The sequence below is a fragment of the Sinocyclocheilus rhinocerous genome, unplaced genomic scaffold (assembly GCF_001515625.1).
Source record: "Sinocyclocheilus rhinocerous isolate Xijiao unplaced genomic scaffold, SAMN03320098_v1.1 scaffold708, whole genome shotgun sequence".
Lineage (NCBI taxonomy): Eukaryota > Metazoa > Chordata > Actinopteri > Cypriniformes > Cyprinidae > Sinocyclocheilus > Sinocyclocheilus rhinocerous.
Window position 1 is genome coordinate 2449094 of NW_015635523.1, and position 8732 is coordinate 2457825.

The following is an 8732-nucleotide window of genomic DNA, read 5'->3' on the forward strand; positions in this document are numbered from 1 at the left end:
CACACACACACACACACACATACATACAGTTATGTACAAATGTATTTTATATAATATACAAATTACATATCTATAATTTATTATATAATAAATTTTACATAATCTTAGATTATATAATATGATAAAATAAGAACATAATATATTATATAAATTATATATATATAATTTATTATATAAAACATTATTATATAATGCATTTTTACATAATTGTATGTAATACGACATGATAAAATAATATATATTATTTAAATAAATTTAAATAAATATGTAGGCCTATATATTTTATAAATTGCACACAATTGTATAGAATATTTTTATTTATTATAAATTATGTTTTTCTTTAATTATAAGTAAATGACTTCTAAAACCCTGTTTACAGAACCAAAAAAAAAAAAAGTAATGTAAGTTTATGAGGTTTTTCAAATGTTTTTTTGTCCAACAGGCATAAAACACAAGTCATATAGTTAAGAAAAGAATTATGACACCTCTCCTTAAAAAGCCACATTTATGTCTGTAAAGCAAATGGTGCAGGACAACTTAAAAATATCCTCAATATGTAGCTAAACTGCCCTGTATCCTTTTGCATCATAAATATCAAACTGAAACCTCAGAGGTGATGCAGGGTCTAGCAGTGTTTTTTTATCACCATGACTGAAAATAAAATCTACTGATATGTGAACAAAAGCTCTTTCCATTTTATCAGGGAAATCTTATTTTGGAGGGCACATCAGGAGGGACATTTCCCTTAATGTCCTCGCCTCGCGACAGCTGTGGTCTGATATATTCCCATATAAAGCGATAAGACACGGACGATTCCTCTGTAAACCCTAGAGCTTGTCTGATAACGGCTTCACTGATGAACAGGCCTCTGTGAAACCGGTCTGGACTGTTTGCCACTTAATTCAAGAACATCAGCATAACCCATTAGTTTCTCATTTCAAAGGCTCCTATTTGTGTCGACAAGCATCTTGTGCGCAGGCTGTAATTTCCTGCAAAATGCCTGCCTGCATTTTACATCGTTTCAAATAATGACAGCTGCATGATGCATGAAAAGGGGAGAGTTAATACACAGAGCCTTTCAAATGTCAAGCAGTCCGCTGTTCACGTAAACACAATGCCTGAGTCGCAGCATAAAAGCCTTTATGAAGGCGTCTAATGCAAATCCCATAGATATTAAACCCTGTTAATTTTCAAGAGCATCCAGGGGGCTGCATTTAAAACACTTACACCTCCTACTTACATACTGTATTTACTTCTTATGGATTGTTTATGGATAAAGTGCAGTTCGATCTATATTTCTTCCTTTTGCTGTGACTTTTTGACTAGCCTAACTACTGTGTGACAGCATTTACAATTGATAAATCCTAACCTCACAGCAGAATACTGCTTCGATAGGGACTTTCTTTTTAATAGACCCCGTTCATATGTTACTTCAATTACAGCGGAGCTGCAGAGTGGCTGTTAACTGCAGTGTGCACACTGACCTCGCTTAAGAGCACTTCATTAATGAAAGCTGATAATGGACACAGACCAATCTACGATCTGAGCTCTTTAAATAAAGAAGCCCTCTGAAGGGGCTCTGGAAACAGAAGTATTGTTTTAAGATTTAATTTCAAACAGAGTTCACAGTTCATTGACACTTTTGCAAGCCTGTTGTCATTTCTCAGTATACTCATGCATATAATAATAAATGTGTTCACAAAACAGGTGGTACTACAGCGTTAGTTAGCAGAGTGAGATGTGCAAATGACGGAAAGCACATTAGAAATAGATATGACATGCATTTCTTATTTGCATTTTGTACATATATTTACAGTTATGCTGAAAAAAAAAATGTGTTACTATCATGCCAAATAGCTGGTTAATTCACCTAGGCAGAAAATGAAATGATAAAAAGAAGAGGAAAATAAAGACTCATATCAGTATGCAACAACTGAATCATAACAAATCGTGTACATTTTAAATATAAAGAATACACAGAATTGAGATCACTCACAATTACACATATGCATGGTTGCACACTTCAAGTAAAAACAATAAATATCATGGTTATTAGTGGTTCGTAGTATAATTAAGAATTGCTTGTACTTAAGCAGTACAACACGAGTGAGAATGCTGTTGTTTTCAAAATATATGATATTCAGCGAAAATAGCAGGATTGCTAGTGTTATATTGATTTTTATAGAAAGACAGTTAAATAAACAAGAAATTAATATTAGGTTATATTCATTTTAGACTCAAACTAGCCAGTTATTTTGTCTGTATTTGCTCCTCCAAACAAATCGAAACAGAATCAATCATATCTGAGCACCGACAATAACTATAGTTTCTGAATGAATCAGCATTTTTGAACGAATCGGTTAAGTGAACCAGTCAATGTCTCTCAATCATTCCTAAATGAATCAGCATTTTTGAACGAGCCAATGATTCACTTTTGCTCCTGAATGAAATTAAATCATTACACTTCAAGTAAAAACAATAAATATCATGGTTATTAGTGGTTCTTAGTATAATTAAGAATTGCTTGTATTTAAGCAGTACAACACGAGTGAGAATGCTGTTGTTTTCGAAATATATGATATTCAGCGAAAATAGCAGGATTGCTAGTGTTATATTGATTTTTATAGAAAGACAGTTAAATAAACAAGAAATTAATATTAGGTTATATTCATTTTAGACTCAAACTAGCCAGTTATTTTGTCTGTATTTGCTCCTCCAAACAAATCGAAACAGAATCAATCATATCTGAGCACCGACAATAACTATAGTTTCTGAATGAATCAGCATTTTTGAACGAATCGGTTAAGTGAACCAGTCAATGTCTCTCAATCATTCCTAAATGAATCAGCATTTTTGAACGAGCCAATGATTCACTTTTGCTCCTGAATGAAATTAAATCATTCAATTGATTCACTGATTCACTCATAAAGACTTGTCACTTGTCGCCACCTACTGGTGTAACAAGAATATCGTAAATACATGAGTTCCGTAGACTCTTATAAATCTTTCTAATGAATCTTTGTAAAACAAATGCAAACGTTTGGCTTAATACAAAATAAACTAAAAATGTTTATTATGTATTATGAATGACACTATGAATCTGATATAAAAAAGACTCAAATGAGGACCTTTTGTGGGGGAGGGGTTGACTGATAATGGAGGAAACAACTCTGATTACTGAGTGATGATTTAGCTTATATGGCCAGCTAACATCGGATCGATCGAATAATAAAGACTGTGAGATTAAATGAGGGGCATCACACAGCCACAGGCAGAAAAAAAGATAACGTGAGAGACTAAAAATCAATGGAAAGAAATTTATGCTCAGCTGTATTTTTTAAAAGCGTGTTAAAAACTCAGGACGGCAGAAAGAGCACTTATCACACAATGAATGACCTGCAGATATAAGCCCGGTTTAATGGGGTGTCTGGGAAAGCCATTAAAAGTGCCCAGCCATCATTAATGGAGATCTCATATCGTGTCAAATGGGCTTGTTCAGGCATCAATTCACACATTGTAGCTGTTAAAGCTAAATTCAATCAAAATCCCAATAACTATCTTTTAGTGGTACTTAATCAAAACACGATCAGAATATGAACAGGAAATCATCAACAAATGTAGAAAAACGATTCAAAATACAGTTTATTCCTTGATAGGGAAATATTGCATATTAGGAAAAAATATTTTTGTTACTGTTGTTGCAGTTATGGAGTTATGAACAGGCCCACACAGATCCTGCATTTCCAGAAAGCTCCACAAATTTCCACAGCATTGGAATGTGTGTTGTTTACAAAGTCGAACACAACCTTGTGTGTATGCTTATGAAATGTTTTGGATAATGTCTTAGTGCTTTCACTTACAAATACTTTCAGCACCATTCTACCATATTTCAACCCATTAAGCAGATTTCCCCTCAAAAATAAGCAGTGAAAATGTGGAAAAATCACAGATTTGGTCTGGGCCTGGATGTGGAGTGCTGATGGAAATGAAGTCTAAGCTTGAAGCTGTTTCTCACTGTGAGGGAATGTCATGGCCTGAGTTTGTCGCCTGGCTATATTCTCATTTTTTCCTGTTCTTGGCTTATTATCATGCAGTTTATAGTTTCATATTAATGCACTCTTGGTTTTAGGCCTGGTACTAAAACACGATTAAGCAGCTGGTTAGTTAGAAGTTGGAACTAAAAGCTGTGTGACTTTTTTTGGAAGTTTTTATGGTGGTGAGATAATGAGCACAACTGCTCTGAGCAAATCCTATTTGAGGATCCCTTGTCAGATCAGAAATCTCACATTATTAGTCTCTATATACTTTGGGTTACTTGTATGATGCATGAGGAGAAGGGGTGAACATTTTAGATGACATTTTAGAGATGATACATATAGACACAAACACACCAGTTTAAATGCAGACATTGCAAACTCTAGACATCTCAGGCCCCTTTCCTCCATCTTTGCTGGACATACATCTTTTCACTTGTGAAGGTCAATTCATTTCACGTGCAGTTTATAGTTTCATATTAATGCACTCTTGGTTTTAGGCCTGGTACTAAAACACGATTAAGCAGCCGGTTAGTTAGAAGTTGGAACTAAAAGCTGTGTGACTTTTTTTGGCAGTTTTTATGGTGGTGAGATAATGAGCACAACTGCTCTGAGCAAATCCTATTTGAGGATCCCTTGTCAGATCAGAAATCTCACATTATTAGTCTCTATATACTTTGGGTTACTTGTATGATGCATGAGGAGAAGGGGTGAACATTTTAGATGACATTTTAGAGATGATACATATAGACACAAACACACCAGTTTAAATGCAGACATTGCAAACTCTAGACATCTCAGGCCCCTTTCCTCCATCTTTGCTGGACATACATCTTTTCACTTGTGAAGGTCAATTCATTTCACAAGTAATTGCACTTCAAGGTTCTTAATTTTAATGAGATAGTTAATCATTTAATTCCCAACCATATCAATAAACCCTGTCAAAATTATTCTTTATTAACCTCATAATTGTCAAACCTCATTAGAGCAAATGGGCAGTTATAGTGTATAGCTGAGCCCAGGTAATGAAGGGTGGATCCAATCGCTGTTCAGGGCCTTTAATTCCTGTTTCTCACGCTGTGAATTATCCATCCTCTGTGGAAAGCATTCTGATGCTGTAGACCATCATAAAGACCCTGGAGCTGGAAATTACCTGTTTAAATCACAAAACATTAATCACCTTTCCTCATTAAGCCCAAATCAATCAGGTCTAAATAGCTGTCCATCATTATGTACAAAAGTTAATACAATCTGCAATCAATGCTTTAATTTTCCAGAGAATAGAATGTTAAATGAATGAATATAAAAACAATGTACTATCTTAAAAATATTACAATAAAAGGAGATCATTTTCTGTTTATTTTAAATTTGGGTTTGACTGTAGCCCTGTAGTGTCAGACCTAAAATCAAGGTGACTGCATTTATAAGATTCATTCTTCATTCTGCCTTCTTGCTCAAGTCCCAGAACGCATAAGACTCTTAATAGATTTCATGTTCACCTGCGCATGTCAGCGGAAGTAAAAACCTGGTGAAGCAGCACGCGACTCTCACTCCGCTCCTGAATATTTCAGTATTTAGATTACCTGCAGCAGCATTGCTGAAGATTTGTTGGAGCACCTCAGACAGGAGTGTAGCGTAAAAACCAAGCAGGTGGGTTTTGAATTAAAGATGAGCCGTGGGGTTTAAGAAACGGATTCGACATGAATTTTTTATCTGAATCTGCCAGATGAGCGGACTCCACTTACCAGATGCAGTTACACTGTTGGCCACTGGGTGGTACTGTTCACCCGTCAATATTTGTGTTAAGGGCAACAGCACTAAAAACGCCGTTTTGGTTGCGTTTGTATTTGGTCTATGCTTGTTTTTCCGACGTAATTTTACTCCGTATACAGAATAGCAGTAATCGATTCAATATAAACAAGCAAATAAATGTTAAAGAAATCCACCAAACTATTTTATATGGCTCGTTATAGGCCTTATAGCCCTTATATATATATATAAACGGGTGCATTTTAGGCCTGGTTTCTGATAACATGCGTATAGTACCGTCTTCATATTTACCTACTACCTACCTACCTGGTTGTTTTTGTTTAATACATTTAAAAAAAAAAATCACAGTTTGAAGAAACAATAATTGGAGGATACCTTACTGTTGCAGACCACCTGCTGAAGACCATTTCATACAGGTTGGTGACATCTGAATTTGTGCTGTAATGGATGTAATCATATTCAGGAATGAGCTATTAAAAAACATATTTTTCTGAATTTGATTCCTCTCAGTGTCTGTTGTAGCTTATTAGTTCACCCCAAAAATAAAAGTCTGTCATTTCATTTGGAGAAAACAATATTGTGGATTAAGGGCGCATATTTAGGTCGGAAGCAACGGTTTGAAGTAAAAAAAACAAACAAAAAAAAACATCTTAAGGATGAATTTAAGCAAATAACTGACACGCAGTTATTTGCTTTACAAGCTGTTAATGGATGGACTGGAATCATGTGGATTACTTGTGGATAAGTGTCATGTTTTTATCAGCTGTTTGGACTCTCATTCTGACGGCACCCATTCACTGCAGAGGATCCATTGGTGAAGAAGTGATGTAATGCTACATTTCTCCTACAAATCTGTTCTGATGATGAAATAACTCATCTACATCTAGGATGGCCTGAGGGTGAGTAAATTTCCAGCAAATTTTAATTTTTGCGTGAGGTATTCCTGTAATGTTCAAATACACCTACAACACAGGCTAAAACAACGTGTTGTAGTGGTTCGCCTTTACATATCAGGTTGGACTAACTGTGTGTAATGAACAATATGTTGTAGTTCACAGAAGTTTTTTACATTTTTATTGTTTTATTCTTACATCCTCTGGTGCTATATTTTGTTTGTCTTCATTTATATCCTTAGCTACCTGCTGTAATTATGATAACATATGCACTTTCCACAACATAACATATACAGGTTGCTTTGGTAATCGCCTGCCAAGAAAATAAATGCAAATGTAATTAGGCGGTGTGATTGGATTATACAGTATGGCACAAATATCTCTAACCATGAATAGAATTAGAACAGCACTTTATTGCCACTCTAGAGTGCAGTAGCTTTGGGTTTCGAGCTGAAAGCAGGGGTTCTGCCGGCCTGCTTGTCTTGGCACAGATGGAGTTTGTCTTGGATTGAGGAGTCGACCATCAGAAAATCAATGAACCGTACTGCGATCTAGAAGTAGTGTTCATTTCCATAATCACACACAGGCTTTTAATGGGGATTGCAGAAGGATTTTGTGGCCCTCACACTTTCTCTTTCTCTCTCTCACTCTCATTTCCTTGTGTACACACACATATTCACCCCGCATTTTTAATTCTCAATTTAAATGGGTCTCAACAAACAGCATTCGATAATCCTGCCCAAATTCAGTGCGAATCCCAGCAATCTGTGGACCCTCTTCAGTCACACCATGTGCTCTCTGTCTCCTCTCACTGTGTTTGGAGCACGTTTAATTCTATTTCAACTCGATTTACTAATATTTTTTTTATTTAAAAACATTAGCTCTTTAACTTTAATGAATTAATTAATGATACACATCTATACACATCTCCGACTCAAGTCTGATTCACAAGCACTCGATTCAGTATCTGTATGCACAAAATATTCCATCCATACTTCCTGAAATATATTAATATACTCCACCCACAAGTAGTTACGTCATCTTCATGTTGAATCGGTAACTAGCTTTGCAAATTCAGGATATTTAAGGTATCACATTGATTCAAACTGCTTTTTTTCCTTCTGTTTCTTGCTAAACTGTTTTTCCATCTATCACACTATGACGCCAGCCTCAGGTAAAAGAGGCTGTAGATTTATCAGCTTATTTTTTCAGAGTTGATTTTATGCTATATTTCACAGATGTCACTATTGTTAAAATATACAATTTCAGTACTTACTCATCTTCCTTGTTGTGTTAACATATAGTCTGAAGTCATTTGTATGAAAGACTGTCCTTAATTAACTTTTTATTAACGTTTTTCGGATGTTATGTTTTGGTTAACATTACTAAATGTAAGTATTTTTATTATTTACTGACATTGACTGTAACATTCGCCCACGTGTACTTGTGCATGTACTGTAATTTAATTGCATCTGGCTCAATGAATTTGGTGTGTCAACAGTGTTTGAGGCAAAGTTTCAAAGCTTTAGGCTAAGCGTTTTCTGAATAAATGAACAAAAACCACAAGTGTTACAATCATCCCTGCTCCCTGCTACATAATCAATAATAATAAGCTTAGATAAATCAACTTCTGGTTCCTCACAGCAGGGACGGAGGAGATGAAATAGGCTGCTTCGGATTTCCACAGCTGTAAATTCTGTATCACAGCAGGTTGTTTAAATTCCCATCCAGTATGGTCACATCTCCTCTTCTCATTCAGCATTCTCTGGGCTCTTTCTGAAACCCAGATGGACAGGCAGACAGATGAAGGTGTATTTGTCCATAGGCTTCCTTTCTCTGCCTTCCTCCACCTCATTAAATACAGCATATCGCTTCCCTTTATCTCTCCATCCTCCCTTTCCTCTGTTTGCTGCTCTCTGTCTGTCTCTGTGTCTCATGTTTCCTCTTTTTAACGTGCTATGTCAGTGCTGTGTAAAGGTGCTCTCTGTTGCTCCGAGGGGCTGTTTGTGTTTGAGTGTCTGTGTCTTCATCTTCT

At 35.7% G+C, this 8732-nt stretch overlaps 1 long non-coding RNA gene across 1 annotated transcript; it reads left to right on the top strand.

Moving 5' to 3' along the window:
* Positions 1-5557: 5557 nt before the first annotated feature.
* LOC107747059 (uncharacterized) lies at positions 5558-6594 on the top strand. The gene is made up of 3 exons (XR_001640756.1): positions 5558-5684; positions 6153-6220; positions 6568-6594. It is a non-coding gene; the product is annotated as an uncharacterized LOC107747059 (long non-coding RNA).
* The last annotated feature ends 2138 nt before the right edge of the window (positions 6595-8732 follow it).